The 26,479-nt window shown below is 44.5% G+C and overlaps 1 protein-coding gene across 1 annotated transcript in view; it reads right to left on the bottom strand.

The window, feature by feature from the left end:
- Positions 1–26,479, bottom strand: part of CEP131 (centrosomal protein 131) — a 467,091-nt gene that overhangs the window by 185,051 nt on the left and 255,561 nt on the right. The window lies entirely within an intron of this gene.

Below are 26,479 nucleotides of genomic sequence, written 5' to 3'. Positions count from 1 at the left end.
AAGCCAGGAACGACCTGCTCCTGCAGATCAGAGCTGCCTCCTCACTTCTTGAATTTGCAAGAAACTGAAGATCTGGCTCTTCACTAAGCCCCGAACCTCACGCAGCCCATACCCCTCCTACTTCAGAGCCATAATAGCCTCCCAGTTGAGTTGTGTGCTATACGAAAAAGTTACCTTCGGTAACGCATTATCTTGTACAGACTATCTAGCTGCAGATTCCTTACCGTTGAAATTCCCAGGCGTCAGACTGGATTCGGAAACTTTTGCTGAGCAATACCCCTTGCACGAGCTGTCAGGTGGCTCCTTTCAGCTCCATATGACGTTGTCAGCGTCGTTCAAGTTGGTTAGGACATCTCAGTAACTATGTAGACACCACCCAGGCATGCGGACGTCTGTTTTCCCTACCAGAAGCACAGAGCCATGAAGCAACCAACATAGTCATGTGCAAAACAAGGGCCCTGAAAAGGGGAGTAACCCTAGCCCTACAAAATGAGTCCACAAAGCGGAGAGGCATATGCAGGGCTGTAAGGAATCTGCAGCTAGATAGAGTCTCTACCAGATAATGTAAGTAACTTGTTTATCTGAGACTTCTAGCTGCATATTCCTTACCTTTGAATTAGATACCCAAGCCATACCATTCCGGCGGTGGGTCCAGACCAGTACCTCAAACTAAGTAGGACCGAACAGGCAAAATGAACCTCCCTCCGAACCGGACTGTACAGGCAGTAATGCTTGGCAAATGTGTGCAAAGATGCCCATGTTGCTGCCTGACAGATGTCCAGGACAGGGACACCCCGAGCCAAGGCCGTAGTCGCAGCCTTTCTCCTGGTGGAATGGGCCCTTAATCCCTCAGGGGGCTGCTTCTTAGCCAGTGCATAGCATATGTTAATGCAGATAACGACCTAGTGAGAGATGGGCCTTTTCTGCGCTGCCCTTCCCTTCTTAGCTCCCGCATACCCCACAAAGAGTTGGTCGTGCACCCAGAAGTATGTTGTTTGGACAACTCTCTTTTTGGAGCCAGGTGGTGGAGACGCTTCTCTTCCTTAGAGGGATGCAGCGGAGCAAAGAAGGTGGGCAGCATGATGGATTGATCCAGATGGAAAGGGCTCATAGCCTTTGGCAAGAATGAAGAACCACATTTGACTGGAAAAGACATCATGTAGGGGAGGCGTGCAAGTTAAAACCTGCAAATCACTCACCCTCCAGGCAGCAATAACTGCCACTAAAAAGTCTGCCTTGATGGTAAGCAGCCAGAGGGACAGTTGTGTAATGGCTCGAAGAGAGCACACATAAGATAAGTGAGTACCAAATTAAGGTCCCACTGCGGCATAGCGAAGGGTGTGGGTGGAAACAAGTGGGTGGAAACAAGTGAGCCAGCTATTTTAGAAACCTATGGACAGTTGGAGACCAAGAGAGTGGGCTGATCTGCCAGCCACAAAAAAGTAGAAAGAGCAGAAAGATAACACTTGATAGTTCCCAAAGGAGAGCTCTGCTGGGCGAGGGTTAGAATGAATACAAGAACAGTGGAAAGAGAAGCAGAAAGAGGGTCAATAGACCTTTCTGTACAGCATATTTCACATTTCTGTCCACTGCAGACATATACCATCTTAGATACTTCGGGAGGAAAGTCAAAAGCCATCAACTGCCACTGCTCAATCTCCACGCATGGTGGCGCAGAGTTGACAGGTTCGGGCGGAGAACCCTCCCCTTCTGCTGCGAAAGAAGATCCTCCCAAAGGAGTAAAGTGATCAGAGGATCGAAGCTCATCTTCAGAAGCTCTGGATACCAGACTCTTCTCATCCAGTCCGGAGCCACAAGGATGACTTGGGCCCAGTCGCTCCTGATCTTCTTCAGAACCCTAGGCAAGAGTGGTATGGGCGGAAAGGCGCACAGCAGGCCTGAGCATCACTCGTAAAGAAAAGAGTAGTAGAGTGATAGCCACCTTGGAAACTCCAGCGCACATTACTGCTGACACTGCCTGTTCTCTTCAGAGGTGAACTATCTAACCAAGGTTCACCCCACTGCTGAAACACCTTCAACTGAAGACGCCATTCGTGATCCACTTGGCATCGACGGTTGAGTGTGTCCGTACTATCATTCAGAGATCCTGCCAGGCATTGAACCACAATGGTTATGCCCTGCTGTTCCACCCAATTCCAGAGATGCAGGGCCTCTTGACAAGGGTCCACAACCCCACCCTAACTTGCTTGTTGCAGTACGGCATTGCAGTGGTGTTGCCCATGAACACCTACCCTAACTTCCCCTTGACAGAGGGAAGAAATGCTTTCAAAAAGCTTGGAGCTCTAACAAACTGATGTGGAGCTACGACTTCGCAGGAGACCAGTGTCCCCTGATCTCCTCCTCTCCCAGATGGCCGCCCCATACCAGAAGTGGTGCATTTGTTACGACCCTGAGATCTGGTTGGGGAAGGGAGAGGGGTCTGGTGCTGACCCAATTGCGGTTCGTCAACCACCACAGCAGATCTTTTGCAGTTCCTTCAAAGATCTGAACCACATCGGTGAGATTTCCCCAATGCTGTGCCCACTGGAACTTCAAGTCCCACTGCAGAGCTGGCATATGCCACCTGGCATGATTTACCAACAGGATGTAGGCGGCCATGAGGCCCAACAGTCTCAGAGTCGGTCTCACCGAAATCTGGGATAGAGGCTGAAACATCGGAATCATAACCTGAATATCCTGGACTCACTGCTAGGTAGGATAGCCCCGAAACTGCACTGTGTCCAGAATAGCCCGATGAAAGGGAACATCTGAGAAGGAGTCAAGTGTTACTTCGGTAAGTTTATAGAGAACCCCAGCGAAAGCAGGAGGTCAGCCGTAGTATGAAGGTGGGAGACACAGCTTGAGACAAGAATGCCTGTAACAGCCAGTCATGGAGGTAGGGAAAGACTAACACCCCTAACGTGCGCAGATGAGCTGCAACACCGCCATCACCTTGGTGAGAACCCGAGGGAACTGGTAAGGTCGAAGGGGAGCACGGTGAACTGAAAGTGCTCACGACCTACCTTAAACCACATGTAATGCCTGTGACCTGGCAAGCTGGAGATATAAAAATACGCATCCTGCAAGTCCAGAGCTACCATAAAGTCTTTTTGGTCTAGGGCAGACAAAACCTGAGCCAGTGTGAGCATCTTGAATTTCTCCTTCTTGAAGAAGAGATTGACGAACCGAAGATCTAAAATGGGCCTTTTTTCTTCTTCGGAATCAGTAAGTAGCAGGAATAACATCCACTGCCTACTTCTGAAACCGGGACCCTTTCTATAGCTCCCTTGGCCAAGAGAATTGTAACTTACTCCTGGAGTAATTTTAAATGATCCTCAGTCAGTCGATCCAGAGTTGGCAGAATGGGAGGAGGAAAAGAAAGGAAAGGTAGAGAATAGCCCTTCTGAATAATCTGCAAGACAAACTTGTACGGTGTTATGGACCTCCAGTTGGGGAGAGGATGGTGTATTCTCCCACCAACTGGAGTAGTGTGGTCTTGCAGAGTCAGATTAGGAGTACTTGGAGGCTGCGACTGTCAAGGGCAGAGTGGCCGACTACTTCTGGTTTCCATGCCTATGTCAAAATTAACTGCGTCCCCGCTCGGCTTGGGAACCCTGAACAGGATGGTGGCTGGGATAGGGCTGACGCGGCTGGAAACCCCTTCCGTTGCCACAAAAGGGGCGAAAGGTAGGCTGATCACGAGGAGTAGAAGAGAGGCCCAAAGTTCTGGCCGTAGTTCGAGAGTTGTTAAACCTCACTAGGGCCGAATCTGCCTATTCCCCAAAAAGATCAAAGGACATGTCCATCAAATTTGCCTGAACATGGCCCAAGAAGCCAGTTGTCCTAAGCCAGGTGTGACACCTCAAGGCCACTGTCATGGAAATCGATCTGCCCAGTGAATCCATTGTATCAAGGCCACACCTTAACGTGAATTGTGCTGCATCTCTCCAGTCCTTAACTGCCTGAGAGAAAACAGCCCAGGCCTCCTCCGGGACTTGTGGCAGTACTTATGCAAATGTCTCCCAAAGGGAGTGGGAGAAACGGCTCAATAAGCATGCGATATTCACCGACTGCAATAGCAGGCTGGAGGAAGAAAACATTTTCTTACCAAATGAAGCCAGCCTCTTAGATTTCCTATCCAGAGGGGCGGAAGGGAACACGCCCGGTGATGTACAGGCCTGTACCACCAAACTTTCTGGGGTGGTGTGTTGGCTGAGGAACTTTGGGTAGCCCAGAGCTGGGCGATGGCAGAGTGCAATTGTCCTATTCACAGGAGTCCCTGTGCTAGGCATGAACCACATGCCTAGAAGGACATCAGTTAGTGCTTCATTAAAGAGCAAAAGGGGTGGCAGCCCCATACTGAAGTACTTCAGTCAGGAGATTAGTTTTGACCTCCACGGAGGGCAACTCCAGTAGATGGACCTTGGCTGCCGTCTTAACCACCATGGCATAAAATGCCCCCTCCTCCGTAGACACAGTTGGTGGAGAGATCATGCCAGTATCTAGAGAAGTATCCAGTCCACTGGCTTTCCTAAGTTCCCCATTCCAGTCCAACTGCTCTGCAAAGTCACCCTGGTGTTCCAAAGGGTCCATAGACCCCTCCCATTCTTCTCCAGAGCCTAACACATCCTACAAGTGCTCAGGGGACAACATAGAACCCTGGTTTCAATCGGCGCCGGAATCGGCGTCTAGCGACGTCATTCCGACTCCGTGTCGTCGGGATAAGGATGGGGCTGGTACTGCCGATGGGCACCTGCGGCACCGACTTCGGGTCCGACTTCGGGTCCGACGTCTGGAAAGGTCGCTGTGGCAACACCGGCATCCACCCAGATCCGTGATCAGCTCTCTGAGTCCCGTCGGGGCCGTGGCCAACTGTGTCTAATCCGATGGGGCACCTTCTGACTCCATGGGGCCCGACTCACTCAAATACCCGGCGCATGGCCTCAGAGGGGTCGGCTCACTCAAATACCCGGCGCATGGCCTCACAGAATTCTTTAATTTGAGCGGGGTCGCTCCGGCTCCTGGAAAGGGAGGGAGGCACAAAGCCAACCCAGGCTCTGGCTCCGCAGAACCATGCCTAGAGCGTAGGTGCTCCTTGCCTCCGTCGAGAGACGACATTCGAGGTGAAGGTGAAGTCCGTTTAGACTTCCTTTTCTTGTGCCTCTTCCCCAAGTGTCTTGAAGACCTCGGGTGGGATGAAGAGGACTTTGGGCTCCAGGAGTGGTACCGCGACCACTTCCTCGTTCGGGGCCAGGACCTCCACAAAGTCTTGCTGGATGGTGTCGAATGCAAGACCGCAAGGTGCTTCAAAGATGGTTCCCGCAATGGCTTAGTAGACTTCGGATCGTGGTCGCACTCGAGACACCAGAGGCAGACGAGGTGGGGTTCGGTAACAGACATCGTGCAAGGACAGACATCGTGCAGGAACAGGACCTGCACAGCTTGAACCCTGTCTTCCCCGAATACATCCTCGCACACAATGGAAAAAATTTAGAATCTGACAAAAAGTCGAGAAAAGGCCAGTCAGAAAGCAAGAGGGGTAGCTCTTACCGGATCTGTGCTTAACTAGCTTGGAAAGAAAAGAACTGCTGACAGCATGCCTCGGGGGCGCCTATATAGGTACCGCAGCATCATAACTGACACTAACGATGCTGATGATGTCACAAGGTGCTGAATGGAGCCACCCAACGGCGCGCACTAGTGGTATTGCTCAGCAAAAGTTTCCGGATCCAGCCTGAAGCCTGGGAAATTCAAAAGGTAAAGAATCTGGAGCTAGAAGTCTCTATCAGATAAATACATAACATTTCCCAAAATGAACGAGTATAACAAGCTAACATACACGATGCATTGTTTGCTTTAATCGCAGTGTTTCCAGGAGCCAACATCCTACGGTCCAACTGGTCTAATCTCCTAAGACTCCTGATCTGGGGGTTTAGATGGAATTGCAGCTTCTTTAACTGTAGCAGGACATGCCTGGACCACCAAGCTCTCTGGTGTAGGGTGAGCCCTTAAACAGAACGAGACACCACCAGTGTTGACTGAAGTTTATCCAGGCTATCAGCGCATGCTTAAAGTGCATCAAACCTTCATTAGGTTGATGTCCTGAGCTCTGTAAAAAGTTAACTGAAGTTTTGACTCAGTGACATGTATTGCTTTAGCAGGCGTCTCATTCACCTTATGCATGACTGCAAAACCAGAGCTTGTTCTACAGAAATCGAGTCGAAAAGTTTTCCTTCACTTCTATCTGATATACTCAGTCCACTAGGATCTTGGGGATCCATTAATCGATTACTATATGGTCAATTGGAGGTAGAATATTATCTTGCTCCCTAATATCTTCTTTTGTTTGAAGCATCAAAATTGAGTACGAGTCAGAATCAAGCACCTTCTCCATTCTCCTTTGAAAATCTTGCTTGCTTGTCACAGAGGGCATATCTAGGAACTTCAACACCTTTTGAAATTACTTAGGCTTGGCGCTAGTCTTTTCCAAAATCTCCAAAGAAGAAGATTTTAGAACATACATTGGCAATGATATCGACAATGAAGACTTCAACACCACTATTGGAACTACCAGCATTGGAAGGCACATCTTAACTGTTCTGAAACGTAGTTGCAATGGAGCCAGCTCAAACAAAAAATCCAAAGTTGTGGCTGGCGGTGTCACCTTGTATTCATCAGAAGTTAGGAGAACGACCTAAGCCTCTAGTGAAGACAGCCAGCATAGTATAAGAAAGGCCTGCATTTGTATGCACTTCTTCAGAAAAGAAATGAACTGCGACACAGAATTTGGCTTCGAAGAAGCAATAGAAGACCTCTTCCTTGACCTCTTAGTCTTCAAACTATGTCTAGAAGGGGCTCACCTGTTCTCCTTCTAATGGTTATAAGACTTCGAACAAATCCTAACACTTCTTGATAAGGAATTACATTTCACTGCAGCCTTTATCAATTTAGCCTCATGTTTACATAAGGCCTTGGGATGCTGATACAAGGAGCAGTCCCTGGCATCATGGTCTAAATCCAGAGACCAAAGGCAGTTCCTATTTAGATCAGTCACCAACGTCTTTTGATGGCAGGGTGAGCAGGATTTGAAACCACACGACTTTGGAGGCAACATTCCCAAGCAAAAGCAATTACAAACCATTAAAAATAATTGATGAGACTCGCCAACAGCTACAGAACTGGCATCTGTGGAGCTGAGGAAAAAAACGAACTGATGTCACTGCAGTGCGAGTGCCTTATACGTATGTGCGTGCTACGTCTGCCACTCCATCGCAGCACCGATCAGGAGGTCATTGAGGCCACATAACACCAGTGATGAAGATTGGACTCAAAAGTTCTAGAAAAAGTCTAACTTCTGCTGCTGTAGTTCAATTAAGGAATCCACATGAGCAAATAGTCATTAAAATTTAGCTCTACCAGTGACTATATACCCGTGGGTATGATTGTATACCCATAGGATGTGGCTAGCCGCTGGAGCTAAAACCTTAGGGCTTTAATTTGATGGCCTTCACACTATAGAAAGCCCCGTCATTTCAATGACCCAAAAACTGTGGGTCCCATTTAATAATGTCTGCCAAATTGTGCCCCTTTTTGGGTGAAAAGGAGTAAGGTTGTGGCTGGAGTAGCACTTCATGAACACACCTCTCTTACACATTGGCTGCCTGTGACACCAATATTGAGGTTTAGATTACTGTCAATGGACCTGATGTGATCCATCTGACACTAACAGCTGTGGAAGGGAAAATAATCATAGTAAATGCTTTGAGGGGTGATCCACTAGTCACCAGTAACAGTGCTCTTCAAAAGAATCCTGAGAGGAAAGCCGCCTGATGAATACGAACAGATTTTTTAAACGTTTGCGTTTTTGAACATGCAAGGAGTATTAGTTACTGATTTCGAGGCTAGTTGCCCCTCCTAGGTGTTCGCCACACACTTTCAAAGAATGTCACTGCATACAGTAAGACCTGCTGTTGTACTAGCTAATGAAGATTGTGCCCAATCCATCCGACGGTATTGACTGGGGAGAAAAGTTGTGTTTTGAGGCATACAGTACTTGACACAATCTTATAGATTGAGGGCAGAGGAAAAGGGAGAGGGCAATGGGAGGAAGGGAGAAAAAGAGAAAACGCAATGAGAAAGAGGGCGCGAGAGAAAGAAAGAGATGGACTCCTAAAGTCTGTTGATTTACACACCACACACAGCTAGAAGATTGCCGAGTCTCCATCATCTCTGAACAGGCAAGAACTCTGATGCAGTGCCTTCCTCTGCTGAAACAAGTTTGCAGTTGCTGGTGTTCCTACTTAGTGAACAGGAGGCCTACCACCTGGCCAGACGTTTTGAAAAGGGACAAAGACAGATTTCAATACAGGTGGTCAGGTCCTTATTGGCATAAGGAGTAAAAATAAAACCTATGGACGCCGCCCAGTTGCTAGCAGTTAGGGTTAATCTGGGTATTTGCATGCATCACATTTGTCATCGTCTCGACCTTCCTTGCAAGCATGTTACCACCTCTGGCAATGTAAACAGTAGATTTAAAAATGACATTTGATTAATTAATTTCACATACAGTTCACACTCGAGCAAGCAAACAGAATGAGTAAACACGTAGGCTGGTGACGAGGAGCTTGTCACACCCTCCTTGAAGGGAAAGCCCTACCACAGCTTCATCTAGACTGCTCAGGTTACGGAATATGTTTTCTCACAGGAATTTAAATGTCTGCAAACAGGCAAGTATTCCACTGCACACATTAAAATGACTGGATAAACCATGAGACAACAAAGTGAAAAACCACGAGTTCAAATGACTACACCATGGATAAACAAAGTAATCAAGAAGGTAGTATCTGAATAAAAGAATCTGACTTTGGGAGGTCTGCAAACCAACTGGGTCACATTGTGGTAGATCATATGTTCTTTGTTTTAAGGAAGCAGTAGACATATACATATCACCACAATGACTATCTTGAAAGTCCTAAGACTTGGAATAGTCACAGTAAACCTCCTTTCTACCGCCTTTCAGTAGCCCACCTGATCAACTTCTTAAACAGCAACCTCACTGATTATAAGTTCCCCTGCTTCCTTAAGCACTCCTACATCACAATACTGTTCACAGAATCCACCCTAGATCCCACAAACTGCGAAAATGGTCACCCAAGTAAAGGCCTCCTATAGGAATCAAAAATATTGGGTGAAAAAAGTTCAGATCCAATAACACATTGAGTTACAGAGAATTTGTACATGCATCAATCAGAAACTGCGCCTGTTCATGTGTGGCATGACCTTGAATGGCAGATAATGGACCTCTCATCGCATTGGATTCAGCAGGTCGCAACATTTTACCCTACAGAGTCTGAATATTTACAAATAGAAGTATTTCTTTCTCCCCATACATCGTAACATGCAGAGTTTGCATCTTTTTAATATCTGTGTACAGACAATGGTGGAGCTTATGTATTAATGTATTACCACCACTTCCGATTCCACTCTTACATGTACAACTCACAGATATACCTTAGAGTTACAGGACATCCCAAACGATTTGAAATCATATGCAGAAGCCTCAAACGCACTGGGGCAAAAGGCTTTAAAAGAGAAATACCGTTTCTGGCACTAGTTCACCTTTTCGAAAACTTCAACACGGTATACCCGTCGCCCACCTTTTTTTTAGCGCAAGAACACATTGAGACAATGGTTAAATACTGAAGAGTATGGTGGGGGCAGGCCTCTCTCTGAACTCAATTAGTAGCAAAAATCCTACATTGAACCTACTCAGAAAAAAACTTCCTATTCATCACCCGCTGTCCCCTCACACCATTACCCCTCCACTTCCCCACCACCACTCCGTGGTAGCAGGGGCATTGGCCATCTTAAGAATAGACTATGGGAATCTTTTACACTATGGGTTACCAAAATTATACTTTTTAGAGTCAAAAGACTCTAAAAGGGATACTATAGGAATGGGAGACTTATTACAAGAACAAAATGTACCCCACTGAAAGACCTACACAGGCTGCTAGTAAGAAAGAATTCAAGATTGTAACATCAATTACAAATGTAGCAAAGGCACAGCATCGGATACCTGCAAGATAATATTGCAACAGATACTAGTGCAGGTAAGGTAACCTTCACTCAACTGAATTTTTGTTTCACAGCTTTCCCAGTAACCAGGTGAAAAAAAAGCAGTGACCGAAGATTCTTAGAGGCAGCCCCTCCCCCTCTGGAATAACCGCAAATCTGCCACTGCAATTTACTGATGCAGTTCAGACAAACATCAAGACCCGCCTGTTCTAGTTACGTAGATCATGCATTCTCTTACCCCATTTTCTCCCACCCACTTAATTTTTACTGTTCCAACAAGCTGAGTGTGTATGTTGTGCAGTATTGTATGCCATTACTATCATGCTCAATTTGATCTTCATTAAGCTTTGCAAACGCACCCTCGACCCATTATTTGTAATCACTACAACCAGACTGATCTATGCTCCGGATGTACTATATGTGCATTTGCAACTTCATTCTCTCAACTTTCTATGTATTTTGTAACGTTATGTATGAAACGGCTAATTTCAAATGTCACCAGGTGGCTACTTTGGAATAGAAATCATTGCAATAATTTACTGTATCCTACTTCATTCATGTTTTCCTGCTCATGCTAACAATGCTCACGCAAAGTGCCCATTTCTGACATAGGGTACTCCCGCCCCTTTGCTCCCAAGAGGAAAAATTTAAGCCTAAATTGCTATGCCAAAATGTTTGCATTATTATTGTTGGAGTTTGCTTCACTTGTTCTTCTTGTCTCAGCCTGGAATTCATGGTTGAAGCAGCTTACAGTTATTTCAACCTAGGCACTTGTGCTTCTAGTTTCCAGAAAGTATCAGTCACATGACCAAACTAGAAATTTACGAATGCTAGTATATAAATACGTACTTTATTGTTACCCTATGAGCTTGCTTCATATGGCTGTGCTAAGGGAGAATCTGGCCGGCCAACTCTGTGATTCTTAGACTATTACGTCAATTCTACCAGACTGCACAAGATGTTTGGTGCAAAAGACATATTGAGGGCTCACAAGAACTTGCTCATTGCGTACCACTGATTGGACTGGTTACTCTTCCTTGCTAGCTTTTTTATTTAATGGCTTTCCTTTCTCTTCTTGTGCTTGTCTCTCCCCTGGAGCAGAGTCTCGTTATAATGCTTTTTGAATGGATGAATTGTATCCTTCCACTGCTCAGTTTACGGAACAACTTTTTTCTTTTTCCTTTTTTAAGCACTCCATGAGAGTGCATGTGTTCTCTTGTGCTCTCCCTTAGTTGCTGCTTCACCCTTCACATTTCTGCTCCCTCACATTCTCCTCTTTGCTTCCCTTCCCAGCTCCTGCATTTTTCCGCTATGCCTCCTGTGTTATTTACAATTTTGTTAGTTTTCCAGAAAAAACACAATGCCCTGCTCGCACACACTTGGCGGCAATGATGAGACTACCTGTTAGAGTGTTGCTGCAGTGGGGCTCACTGCACCTAAAGGCCTGCCCCACTGCTGATGTTGTTTCTGCTGGCTGCTCCCTGTGCCTCCTCTCTCGGGCCCTCCCTCCACGAGGTCGGCAAACGAGGTTGTGCCCTGCTGGTCTTTGAGCTCGCTCCCCCTTGCATTACAAATAGCAGACTTGAGCCTGCCCAGAATAGCATCTAAGCCTAAACAGCTTTGCAGAGCCCTCTCTATCAGACTGGAAGCTAGAGGAACTGCCCTTCTCACATCCAAGACTGTAAAAAGCTCCACTTAAGGGTATCCCACACATGGAATGTACTCTATGCAAGTCTATTGCAGACTAGGTAAAGAGCGCTGGCTGCTGATTATGCAGACTTTTCCTCACTTTTGCAGGAGCCCCATTAAAATGGGCTTTTTGTAAAGTGTTTGCTTGATGCTTCCCTGTTGCCTTCCCAAGTCACTATTGTGAAATGTGCTTTTCACTAAGGCACCCACAGACAAGTGTCCATAGTTAATGTCTTTGCTAAAAACAATGCTAAAAAAAAATTGGAGTAGCCCCCAGTTCTTAGGAAACTGGTAACTTTGTGAGTTTCCCAAGCCACTGGAAGCCCATGTGCTCTTCTTAAATGATTTTTCTGAATTCCAATACTGTGGACAAGAAATGAAAATACCCATCTGTCTAAAATAGCATGGCAAAAAGCATGAACAGGGATAACTGTTCCAGAGTTTTGCTCCCGAATTTTACTAGACTGTAACGTGATGGTGCTCATTTCAGTAGCAACAGCATGATCTGTGCTGCAAGTGCCCATTAGTTTGTACCCTACTTCCCCTCCATCGCCCACCATTACTTTCCTATCAATGCTACTTGCCAAACCTACAATGTTGGTAAAGGAGTCAAAACAACCCCAGCTATTCATCCGCCACCTTGGGGCCCTTCGTTCAACTGGGGGGGATGTCATTTTTATATACTAGTTCTAGTAGACATGTCAGCATGGATTGAAGCTTACCCATATGCATGAGCTGACACAATTACTGTAGCTAAAATATTAATTTGAGACTTAATATCTTGGTTTGGAACCATCCTCTGAATCGGGAGTGACCAGGAACTCACTTAAGCACTTTATGGTTCAAGAACTGTTTCAAGCTTTGGTGAACAAACATCACTTTCATTGCGCCTACCACCCCAAGACTTCAGGTAAAAGTAATAAGGTTTAATGGAACTCTGGAAAAAAATAATGTTCAAGTTTTGTAGTGAAACAGGGCTTAGGTGGCTTAGGTGGCCTGAACTTCTACCTTTGGCATTCTGACCAATTATAGCCATCCTTGTTCTATTTGCCCCTAAATGATGATGCGACTCTTCAATGCTACAAATCACTGATTCGCTTCGCAACAACTTCCATTCTCAGGTTCAAGCCATCTTGCCTACCAGTCTCAGCAGGACAAAGTCTGATTTGTACAAGGCAGGCTTCCGTCCAGAATGGAACAGCGGGTGAAACGGGTGAAAGTTGATGGTCTGGAATGCGGCCCAAGCGATTACCAGTGGCTGAAAATAATTCACAAATTCTTTCCATCACCTTGTTATTTTTGCAAGCCAGTCCGACCGAGGCATGCCTCAACCTGCAGCCCAGAGATGGAGGCCATATGAAGACAATACTTTCCCCCAGTTCCTGGAGCACTATAAGCAAAATAGAAGTCTTTCTTCAGGCTGGATAGGTGCCACCCCAACTCTTCACCCACCAAGTCTAAAAGAGATGAGTCTGTTGGTTCTTATCCCCTTGAAAAACTGCATGGTCGGCAAGATGGCGGTCGTGTGAGACTGCTGTGCGGCTAAGAGATAAAGCCTATCAGGAATCAACTGTACGCTTTAGGAACTATAATCGGGCTTGCCGTCCTGAGGTACTTGGGGAGAGCATACGTCAAGGCAGAAGTGAACCAGCATCGGCAATCTTACCCGCCATCTGAGGCTGATGCTGGGTGCAGGAATCCCGTGGAATTCGTCAGGATGGCTCCGAAAGCGGCGGCGGCGGCTGCCAAAGCCAGGGCAGCAAGACGGGCGCTGCGAGAAATCTCTGAGTCGGGCGATGCTAGATGCGGGAAGGATGCAGCAAAGGCGCCGGGGTCATCCACTCAAACACCATCTCAGACGACGAAGCGTGGAACCGGTGTAGTGCAGAAGGTGCACCCATGCCGACCCTACTGTTGCTGACTTGCTGCGGGGCGTGGCCGCAAGAGTAATTCCGGGTCATGAAGGGAAGAGCAAGGTCGGGCTCGAAGAGGCTGCGAAGGCTGGTATCGCTACAATCAATGAAAGTGAGGGCGATGGCCTCGGTTTAGCTGGAGCCGCATTAGACACACTGGACGTTCCAGAACCACGAAGCAAGGCGGGGATTGAGGAAGCTCACAATCTGTAACCAGTGTTGGAGCAGAGTGCAAGGGACAGATCGATTGTGAACGAAGGTATGCTCAGTTTACCCTCCCCGTTGGTAGCAGGGACAGATGCTGAGAGGGGAGGGAGCTCGTTTAACCCTGTGGAAGTTATACAGACAGTGATTCCCCCCTGCGATACCAACTTAGGGGGCCCTCTGGATACGATGGGTGGAGCAGCAGGGGTTAATACTACACTTACCCCTTTGCGGACCCCCCCAAACACAACAGACATCACAAGCTGGAGTTAATCAGGGAGCAGGCCAAGTTATGGGACAAGTCGTTGAAAATCGAGAAAATAGTGAAATCACTCATGATAATTATGAACCAGATAAAGACCCCAGTGATGACTTCTCCTTTTCGGATAGGGGTGAGCGGTCTGAAGATATCTCATCTACTACAGATGAGAGTTGCAGTGATCAGGTGGACGATCCTGGGTCTAAAACAAAAACTATTCTAAAGAAAAAAAAGAAGAGACATGGAGTAAAGGATTTGGCTTGGGACTATACCCCTACAAATCAACTTACCAATCCCCCGAACACCTAAAACGCTGAACATCCGGAACACCCGGAGCATTCAGGCTCAACTGCCCCAACTCTAGATACCATTCTTCAGGCCATCTCAATGCACCGCGAAGAGACACGTCAAGATGGACGCAAGGCTCAAGCAGTCATGCGTAAGGTGCAAGGGGTTGTCCGTAAATTAACTAAGACATGTAGCGCATTTTGGGACCGGTTCACTGATTTAGAGTCTAGAATTGTCTCTAATGAGTCAGAAATGGCTCCGAATCAAGTACGAGTGGACTCCCATGAGGCACAGCTGGCGGATGTCAAATGGAAACTAGAGGAATTTGAGAACCGCCAGCGGAGGAACAATCTACGAGTGCTCGGGATCCCCGAAGGGATGGAGGGGGAGGATGTTCGTTCTTATATGGTGGATCTCTTCCATGACTCTATGCCAGAACTTACTGGGTGGAACTGGGCCATTGAAGTTCAACGCGCTCACCGCGTTCCCTTCACTCTAAAACAACTAGCAAAAGTCAGGGCTTTTCCTTGTGCCATCCTGGTCTATTTTGGTAACTTCCTACTGCATCAGGATGTCTTTGAGGAGGCTAGACCGGAGTCAGAGAGTTAGAAATGAGATCTCCTACTTTGTGCGACCAGATTTTTGCCACTCCACCGTCGAGAGGCGGTGGAGGTTGTGCCAACTAATCAAGCCATTTCAAGATAAGAAAGCCCAGGCCTATCTTAATAACCCTGCTCGACTTAAAGTGATGGGGTGGGGGGGGGGGGGGTCAAACCAAATAAATTTTTCCTGTCGGAGATAAAGGCCAAAGAATTTCTGCATGGGTTATCTGGCTAGGTTTAGATCTACCCCTGCTTGGATACAATGAGACACGCTAGTATGTGTTATATATGGGGTCCTCCTCTTCAACGGTTCGAAGGGAAATATATGTTGTGATGTCAGCTTCTCCTTTCTTTGTTTTTTTTTTTATTTACATGGTTAATGTGAGGTGAAAAAGAAAGGGGGAAAGAAGGGGGGGAATGTGTGTGAAAAAGACCCCCTGGTGAATTTAGAGCTCAGCATCTATTATATAGTAAGGTGAATGTCATAGCGATAAAGCTTTGGTCATGTGTCGCACGTTAATCATCAACAGACTCTAGCTGGAGTCTGTACGCCTTAGAAGGGGTGACGGGTGTGCTTTGGGGATGGGAGGGAGGGGGGGAGGTGGTGGGAGGGTGGGGGCCTGAAAATACAAAAAAAGCAATTCCAGAATTATTATTGAAACAGTGAAACAGGTAGGAGAGAAAAGTGAAAGACTTAAAGCAAGATACATTTGGAAGATTTACAAGGGCTTTAAGATGTTGATAAAGGGATCCTTGGAACTGTTTAGTCGACTTTAATGGGGAAGATAATCTGCTCCTGGAACGTGGCGGGCCTGAATGATAGGGCTAAAAGGGCCCGCTTTGCTGAAATAATTAAGTTAAAGTCTATAGGCATAGTCTGTATACAGGAGACACATATACACCCTGGAAGAAAAGAGAATTATTAAAGGTTGGGGGCTATAATATTCGTGCCTGTACAAGTCAAACCTCTAATATTCGTGGGGTAGCTATCCTAGCCAAAACCTCATTAGGGTTAGCTAAGCGCAAAGCAGCGGATACTTTGGGGAGGTGGGTTATTATACAACTTATATCAGGCATTACTATTTGCTCGGTTTATAGATCGAACCAAGATGACCCTCAATTATTTGAGGATCTTGAAATGGAGCTCTCCTCTTGGCCAAAATCCCAAATTTTTTGTGGCGACCTAAATATCTCCTTCGATTCTGAGCCCGAGAAACAAAGGCAGGGTAGATATTCAGGTCGAAAGCCCAGAGTATATAGGGCCCTAAGCCAACTCAAAAATAGTCACGACTTGTTAGATATTTGGGACTTAAAAAAATCAATCCGACCCTGGATATACTTCTTTTTCATACCCACATAACAAATGCGTTCGGATTGACTACTTTTTCGGGACAAGAGACCTGGTACGCCAAGTGGAAATTATGAAACTCCCTAAAATAATTTCGGACCACAAATCCTTTAATTTTAGTAATAGATCTAACCAACTTTATCAGACATCGTACTAAATGGATGTTTGACAGAAAGCTCCTCGTCAACGAAGATTGTATAGAATTTATTAGGGATTGGACACAAAAATATTTCGATATGAATCGTTTCAGCGCGGCTAGAGGGGTTGTCTGGGATTGCTTCAAAGCCACTCTTAGAGGGGAAACTATTAGCTATACGGCCAGAGCAAATAAACTGCAGGAATCTACAAATCAACAACTGCTACGTGAATTGGCCAGAGCTGAGGAAGAACAGGTTTTAACAATAGTGCAGGGTGAAGGTGGGGTCCATATTCTCCGCCGAATATTGGTTTTAAAAACAGAACTAAACAGCTGGCTAACCCAGAGATCTGCTGAAGCTTTTCAGTCGCATCGGAATAGCTCTTATGAAAACGGAGAAAGGGTAGGTAAGCAGTTAGCCCTACGCACTCGGCAGAAGATTTCCCCAATGCAATATCTTTTATTAAAATAGATGGTCATGAATATACAGATCCGGATGATATCATTGAGGGATTTCAACGATACTATCAAAAGCTGTATCAACATAATATTCCGAAAGACACTGCTGAAGATAGGGGAGCAGTAAAAAAACTGGCTGCAAGCTTTGAACCTGGAAGAGGTCTGGATGTCTGGATGACCCAATTAGAGAAGAACTAGAAAGAGAAATTAGTATTGCAGAAGTCCAACTAGCCCTCTCTGATTTCCCCTTAGAGATTTATAAAATACTAGGAACATTAATATTACCGCTTTTATTGGATCTATTGGATCTAGTGGAATTCCCCCCCGAGTCTTGGAAAGAGACTGATATAATTATATTTCCTAAAAAAGGCAAACCTACCGAGAATCCATCTTCATACCGACCAAGCGCCCTGATCAATTCAGACTCTAAACTATATGCCGACATTTTGGCTAACCGGCACGGGAGAGTCATTGAACAACTGGTCTCCCCTTGGCAACATGGTTTTATCCCCGGCAAAGGTACAACGGATCATACCCGCAGAGTCATTTCGCTTTTTGACATCATGTCCGGGATGGGGGCCAGATGTCTATGATCCTTCTCGATGCCGAGAAAGCTTTTGATCGGGTGTCTTGGGATTTTCTATGCGGGATACTTGAGATAAATAAATTTGGGCCCCAGCTTATTAGATCAATTAGAGCTATGTATCAACAGCCGAGAACTAGACTGCAATTAATGGGCAAAGAATCACACACTATTAATAGATCTAGGGGGACAAGACAAGGTTGTCCCTGTTCTCCGATTTTATTTGCCCTATACATCAATCCCTTGATTATTAAACTGTTGCAGAGCCTGAAAATTAAACCAATTAAAACTGGGGCTTACGAGACCAAAGTGCTGGCTTATGCTGATGATGTGGCAGTATTAACACCAAATCCAGCTGAGGCAATCTTAGAAATAGATATAATTGCTGAACAGTTTGGCCGGTACTCGGGCTATGCACTTAATAAAGAGAAAACTGTTATCCTATGTACTGACAACATTGAATATAATGACCCAAGGAAAACAGACAAGGCTACTAATTTGGGGGTTTGTCTATGCTCAAAAATAGAGGATATCAATAAATATAACCATGAACCCCTGATTAAAAACATAGGGAAAGACCTAAGGAGGGTCAATAGTTTACACCTATCAATTATCGGTAGGGGAAACTTTTAAAAAATTAATGTGCTCCCAAAAGTACTGTACTTATTTCGGGCTATACCCCTGGCTGTAGAAGACAACATCTTGAAAACACTAGAATCACTACTATCACTACTACTGTTTGGCAATATGGGAAAATTAGGAGATCTTTGAAGTATTTAGCCTTACCACATAGCAGGGGTGGTCTAACAATTCCTAACGTTATGCTGTACTATTGGGCGGCCCTTCTCCATTAAATGACCCCTCTGCTTAATACTGGGACTGCAAGTGGAACCAGACCAGATCTAGAAATACCCACCATATTTGAACTTTCTATTGGAAAGAAAGCCCAAGGACTCCTATTGAAACAAGTAGAGCCAAGCTACTATAAAAAGGTCAAATTTAAGGTAATTACCAGCGCATGGAAAATATGGATGAAGGCCTCTAGGTTTATGGTAATCCCGAAGTTTAACAGGTACACTCCCATGTGGCATTCATTATTACTGATTACTTCTCATACAGGGTAATGATGATATGGCTAAAAAATGGGAAAGTATGGGTTTAAGAACAATTGGGGGGAAATCAGATTTCCAGTTTTCGATGTTACAGAGTGCTTTTGAAATTCCTAATAGTCACTACTTTAAATTTATTCAGATCAAAAATATTCTTAAAGACCCCCAGGATTACACTTGAAAGGATTCCACTTGTGGATGCTAAAGCCAGGAAATCGACTAGAATTGGGAATTTGTACAGCTTGCTTCTTGACAAAACTCCCGATGATTCGGAACAAACAGAGTCATCTTGGGCATTGAAGCTTGCTAACCCCAATGTTGACATTGATATGAGCCTCTCTTTAACATTGAAAATACTTCTATCCCCAAGCTTAAAAGCCCAAATATGTAAGACTATTTTTAATTTATATATTACCCCTGCCAAAATGTTTACATGGGGGAAAAGGATAGATGATTACTGTCCCAGATGTGGGCTAGGGCTGGCTACCTTGACTCATATGTTTTAGGATTGTGATAAATGAACCTTACTAAAAAAAGGAGCTTTCAAGGTTCTGAGAGGAAGTATTTGGGCATAGAGTAGTTGAATCATCTACACTGCTAATTCTTGGCTACGACAGTACATTGGGGCTAAGTTTGGAGGAGGCATCATGTCTCTTTGTAGGCACTGCTGTATATAGAATTCTACTGGCAGCTAGATGGAAAGATATGGATCCTCCAACCTTCCAGATGTGGCTCGCCAGGTTTCTGGGAGTTTATGATCAAGAAAAATCTATCTATTCCACCAGGGGCAGACAGTCGAGAATCCATGGTCATAAGATCTGGTCACCTATCGCTGCCTGGACCAGAAATGTAAGGGGGCCATAGAAAGACAATAATAAAAAGATTACTGATTAGCATTATTGGGGATAACTTCTAATGAACTGATCTGTTTGTAAGCATTTTAAGCTTACCGTCCAATCCTTTTGATTTTCCTTTTTCTTTTTTTTTGTATAGAACTATTTCCTTTTACCATTAATCTCTAATGTACTCATGTATTCACTGTTTTATACTCTTTATTATATGTATACTCTGGTATTGCTTAATGAAAAAAAAAATTTTTAAAACTGCATGGGCATTTCATTCCCGCAGCAATAGTTTTGAAACCCTCGTACCACTCTCAAGCTGGAATCTGTGTCCCCTCACCAATGGAGTTTTTCCTCCTACCATTCACAGTGCCGATACTGCTCATGGACTGGGTTGTAAGATCATAAACGGTAGTATTTATATGGGACATAGTGAGTGTGATGTGTCCCTTTGTGTAATAACTGAATCAGCTTTATCTTTATCCTATGTTGATCTTTTCCTCTAGATTACTGTTCATTCAAGGTTGCACAGCTGAACAACCTGGAACCTTTTCATTAGATGTGTCAAGCTGCCAAAGTCCTCAAGGAAGTAGCAAACTCAACTGTGATGGTCTTAGGTTTGATCTCGGACAGTGTAGAGGCTCAACAAAGTATGATTTTGCAAAAACGGCTCTTGATTTTGACCAGACTACCACAGTTGGAGTTTATGTAATTATAGGCATTGAATTTTATTCTTCTTCAAAAGTCTTTTTTTAGGCAAACATGAACAGATTGAACATATACTTAAATGTTTGATAAAATATTCTTAATTACATCTGTGCCTTTGAAGGAGTTTGGGTAAAGTTGAAAATATTTTTGGGAGGTTGGGGAATTAAAGATTATGTACTATTGGTTTTCTTAGTCATTTTGATCATTTATATTCTCGTCAGATCCTATACTGTCTCCATCTCAGGTCTTACTCGAGAAAGGACACATCTCCATCTTAGCCTTTCAAAATGTTGGATGACCAAGCCGATTATGACGATGGGGAGTTTGAGTAACTTATTTGGGAAGTTATGTGAATCCTAAAATTGCACAAATAAAACCGAACAAAAAAGGAATAATTGCGGAATGGATATCATTCCATTACTCCAACAATAACATGCTGCAGCCATGTTTTCTATACTCATGCTAATGGTGGCCACAGGAACTGCTGGTGTTGGATGTTGAACTGTACCCACCTCTGGTCTTTCAAGGCAAGAAAATGAAGATTCGCTCTTTCATTCAAAATGTTTACATATTACTGATGAGTTGTTTAACTTGTTTTAATGATATACATCTAGGCACCTGCCTGTAGCTTTTTGAATCAGCCACATGACAATATTCAAATCTTATGCATGTTAGTGCATAGATATGAGCTTTGTCATTACTCTACAAGCTTCATCATACAGGTATGCTCAGAGAGATTCTGGCCAGCCGACTGTTATTCACAGATTGATTTTTCTTCTGTTAATGAATCTTTTCAGACTATGATTGTCATGTAGGGGGATTGTCTTCCCATACTATTTTTGACAAATCATTGCTACTGTACTTTTCCAGCAATTATGTTTGCTTTGTGTAAATTAAGATCAAAATAAACATATATAGACTTATAACTTGTACAACACACTATAATATTGTATCATCATAAATATTAAACACAAACATGACAATGGATACGAAATGTACCAACATGTTGAACCTATTCAAATCACAAATGTAATATTTGTGCATCTGTTTTGATCACAAGTAATATTAATATGTTAAAAGCACAACAACATGACAAACATAGCCAGACAGGTTCCCAAAATAATAAGAAAAAAAAATCTTAAGAAAACTGAATCGTACCAATTATTATCCTGGTACCAAATCATTTCATATTTCTCCAGCATGTCTTAATTTAAAAGGGACCATCTCCATTTTTTGAAAGAAGAAACATTTTGGAAATTCATTCGCAACTGTGGGTAGGACATTTGATTTATATTCTCACTAAAGTTTGAGTACACATAACTTCTGACCATAAGTTAACCCACACTAAACCTCAATATCATGTAAAAAAAACACAACAAAGGCGATCTATCACTTTTTGTACCCCTAACAAACTCAATGTGATTTATCTTCCGTTCCCAAAATGATTCTATATTCTAACAGCTCCATAACGTGCACATTTCCTGGTACTAGTTTAAATGTACAGCATTGATCTGCATTATTTCAGTTTAAAGCAGCCGTCTTCATCGGTGTTCAGTATGCATGAAAAAGCATTCTTTGCTGTGTATATCGTAGACTACGATCAAAGTTTGCCATTGGAATACCTGTATATAACTTTACAACAAAGATATACTAATTGCCAACAATATATTTTCAGGATGCCAAAGTTTATGTTAACCCAACTTTTCTATAACAACTGTATAATTCACAGCCCTTAAAATTAAGAGCATCACTGGAATTTCACCCACAACCATTGAAAACAACCTGAAATGCAAATCCTATACAGATGATATCCATCCAACAAGTTAACTTGCAGATTCTGCTTGAATTTTAGAAAACCAAACTCTAATATTTTGCCAAATCTGGACTATTTTAATAATTCCAGCTGCTATTCATTTGTTCCAATGTAACATTGTATTATTCATGGTCTTATTCTTCAACATAGAAGCTTTTTATGTAAAAGTAAATCAACTCTAATTTTTGTACAATATTTCTTCCCCATCTTTAATATGTACTTAAGGGTAGCAGGGATTTTTGTATCATAATCCATCACAGCAAATTCAAAACTTCTTTATAAACTTTCATGGTGTATGAAATGACAAACCAATAACACCTTCAAATTAGAGAATTAAAATAAATCGACATTCCCACTACTAGTCTTTCTTAAATAGTGAGCAATTAACACAAGTGAATGGAAGAACAGCAACAAGCTGAAGAGTGTAGCTCTGCAAACAGAAACAATACATCTAGGCACTTTGATAGAAGGAGTGGGATATTCACAGGAAGACAATATCTCATGAGACGGGGAGAACAGGAAAATAGGAAGAAAATGTGAGTTGGCTAACAGTTCTCTCCCCCCTCCATGTTGGACTAGGATGTCCCCTGCATGGATGTACAACCCTGCCATACGCGACCAACTGCAAGGAAGATTGGCATCCTTTTTTTCTGATGCAGACGGCACGCTTATCTAGAGGGTGCACTGAAGTGGTTGTGGGCTGCGGATTAATAGTACTGAACTGGCCCTTTTTAGGTCGAGGACTACCGGTCTGCCGAAAGGCAGAACCGGAAGTCAGAGATTTAATGACATGGAGAAGAGGGGCTTGATCCGCCCCTCTTCTCCCCTGTTCTCCATTGGCTGGCCTCGTAAATGCTGGCCAGCCACTGGAGAAGAGGTCAGTCACTCCGATTAGGCCCCGTCCTTTTCGGATCAGGGGGCGTGTTTTTTGCGAGAAGTCTCAAGGAGGAGACAACAGCAAAACACGCCCCCGAATCCGAAAAGGACGCTGCGTTTCTCCGAAGCGCTGCTCTGCCTCGGAGAAAGGCGGTGGTGTCTTCCGGTGCCCTCGGCTTGTTTTAAACCCAGATGTGTGTACAGTAGGGAGAGTGTATTCAGCCGAGAGTGGGGGGAGGGGCAGTCATGGTGACTTCGTGGGCTTGTTTTCTGCTCTAAAAGAGTCCTCTCTCCGATTAGGACCTAGTTTCTTTCTGTTTCTACAATCGCTCCCCTTTGTTTCCTGTCTCGTTTTCTTGTTTCTGAGCCAGTTCCTTCTATTTCTGCCCTTAGCTCCTTCTTTTGTGCGCCTGTCCCTTGCGCTTCTCATTTCTAGGTACCTTGCAGCCCCATTCTCTTGTTACAGATGCCACTCTCCTTGTCTTAGCCTCACTTGTTTTGTATTCATCTTTATCCTGCCTAACATTGTTATTCAATGTTGAATAGCGCTAGCTAGACCCGAGGGTATCGGAGCGCTTTACATGTTAAGTGAGGAGGTTCACTCGAAGTAAGTGCGAGGATTCATGTGGGTCAAAACTGTCAACAAAAGAGTACAGAACAATACAGCAGTGAGGTATTCAAAACAACCACGGAGGGATAGAACATCCCGCACTAAGGTAACAGCGCTAGAGGCCGCGCGAGCCAGATGACGCGTTGAGGGTGCTGTCCTTGGGGGTTGCATAGTCCGGTTAGGGGGCATGTTGAAGTAGTCGTTGAGCAGTAGGGAGAGTGTATTCAGCCGAGAGTGGGGGGAGGGGCAGTCATGGTGACTTCGTGGGCTTGTTTTCTGCTCTAAAAGAGTCCTTGGTGTTATGAGGCTTGTGTCAGTGGGCGCTTGGGCTGACATAAAGCAGTAAATTAATGTGCGATGCCTGACAGGGCGCACTTACATTCCAGTGCTCGCTCCTGGTCTGTAAGTTATGTACTGCGCTATTGGTACGTCTCTGTCTTTATATAGATCTATAAAAGCGCGCAGTCTGAAGCAGCCTTAAATCAGACATGTGGGCGCTATATAAGACACAAAGGCATGTGTAATTGTGTACTCTTCGAATTCCGCAGTTTTAGTTTGTTTGCTGTGTCTCCCTGGCGCTCGTGGTTTGTTTTGCATTTTCTACACATGTACAGTGCCTAGAAGCGGCCCGGATGCAGGGCAATTGCCAGAGTTCAAAAACAAAATCCTGACGTTAGCTCAGTCAATAGATCATAGTGGGCCTTCCTTCAAATTACTAAATCTATATATATTGTTTGCATTGTTGCTTCTTTGTAGTGCTACACACATATGTAGTGTATACATACATAAATCCGGTGTCCATCGGCTATTAGAATCGGGCTGCAAAAAGTTTCTGGTGACGGAAGAAAGATTTAACGGCCTTGGATTCACAAATTACTTTGGTTTGTTTTTTTGTTACATTACTTTATTGAAGTTTGGGTGACAATCAGTTTGACTGATAAGGATTTTTATGTATCCGGAGGAAACTATATTGAAAATGTACTAGAGGTCTGTTACTTTGCAATTCAACGAAAGCACCCCGGATTAGTACGGCAGCGATTTCATTTCTTTGGAAGGAAATGTCGTGGGAGGGGGCGCTTTCTTGGCCACAGCTGTGCCGATTGTTAGAGAGTAGAACAAGCATTTACAATGCAACGGTCTCGGCATTGTTAAAGTTAGAGCTATTGGCATTGCTCATGACAATGCCGTTTCTTTAAATGTTTTAAAAACAAAAACATAAACAAAAATAATGTCAAGAGCAATACCAATAGCTCTAACTTTAACAATGCCGAGACCGTTGCATTGTAAATGCTTGTTTGTTGTATGAGGAGTGTGGACTAGTAGACCTACTCGAGTAAAGTTCTAGTTAGACATGACACCCAGATCCTTACACTGACATTCTCTGGGCCTGTCCAGTGCGTGTATATGCGTGGTGGAGGATAGCAGGACTCAGTGAAGCGGTGAAAGTGTGACTGCTGGGAGACGTGGGATCCATTGTGGAAAGCCCCTGGTTTCACATGGTACAGAATGGAGGATGGGATACAGCTTCCTGAAATTGTGGAAAGGTTTTGCCTCCATTCCTGAAACTGGACAGACAGACAATGATGTGAGGGAGGATGGTGACAATGTTTCTCTTACAAATTCTAAAAGGGCCTTTTAGCAGGGGGCTGCTGATTATTCCTTTATTCGCACTGCCATTTGGTGGGTTGTAGGGGCGACGGGGTGATTCAGCAGATTCTGTTAATGGTGATGGCGTTACTAGGCAGTGTCTATCCTTTTGGCTTTCCCCAACTGCTGCTTCATGAAGGCCGATGACAGTCAGGTGCAGAGATCTAACACGTCGCAATGTCCATGGTTTGGAATACTCCTACTTGGAGTTGGCATAATCGCTACCTGCTGTGAGAACCATCACTTTGCACAAAGACAGTGGTCTGCACAGCAACCTGAAAATTAAATGTTAAATGAAAGTACCCTCGACCAGAACTTTACACAATGGATTCACATTCCCTGATTATAAAATGGATCTAAACGAGGAATCCAAACTGTCCCACTTTGTTCCAGTTCCAAGTTCTACTTGACCAAGGAAGGAGGTCTCTGCAGACTAACGAATAGCTGCTGCGATCCAGGGATGGTATCTGCATGACAGCCATTCTCCTAGTTGTGATGTGACATCACCTGAAGTTGGAGCAACATGCTAGTCTGTCTAGGGAAAAGAAAACTCAATGCCTGCTCAGAGAAGGAAGGAGAATACTTGGTCCTGCAGAAGGAGAGACTGTCCAAGAGCAGAAGCTGAAACAATGTTCTCAGCTTGTAGTGCAATCGGAAATAGCCAACTTGCATGAGGAGCAAACAATCGCCGACCTGTAATGTGAGGTGTCTCAAGGCCTCTCTGCTTGAGTCATGTGACAAACTGCATGAAGTATTTAGGGACCAGAGCACTAGAATGTGGTCTGATCAAAGGGCCTTGCGCTACTTCTGCCTCAGCAAGTGGTGCAACCTGCCAGCTAAGACGCCACTACCTTAGCTGAGGAGCTCCCCACGGCACGTAGGCCACAACTGCCAAATATAAGCACCCTCCAACCAGGCCTGCTGAGTTTTTCATTCCTGAAAAAAGAACAGATGATGGATAAAATGCTTATTCTATGGTTTTTTGGTCACCATGCCATTCCAGCTTGACCCAGCCATATGCAAATCAGTTTTGACCCTGCTCTCTATGGAAACAGTCCAGCCCGAACTGTCAGGCCAGTTCCTCCCTGGACCAGAAACAAGAACCCTGGGACAGGTTTTGGGGTATCGCCCCTCATCGGCCATGCTAGTTTGAATCCGATGGCATAGCGAGCACAGGAACCACGTATGGGCATACCTTTCCCACTTATGGCGACTAATGCAGAAAGAACAGATGATGGGTGGAATATTAAACAAATTAAACATTCACCCGCAACCACAGATCTGGGTTAAATCCATCCTTTTTTTTCCCCTCACCA

The sequence above is a fragment of the Triturus cristatus genome, chromosome 7 (assembly GCF_964204655.1).
Source record: "Triturus cristatus chromosome 7, aTriCri1.1, whole genome shotgun sequence".
NCBI lineage: Eukaryota > Metazoa > Chordata > Amphibia > Caudata > Salamandridae > Triturus > Triturus cristatus.
The sequence above is the reverse complement of the archived record's forward strand: the minus strand, read 5'-3'. Positions and strand labels throughout refer to the sequence as shown.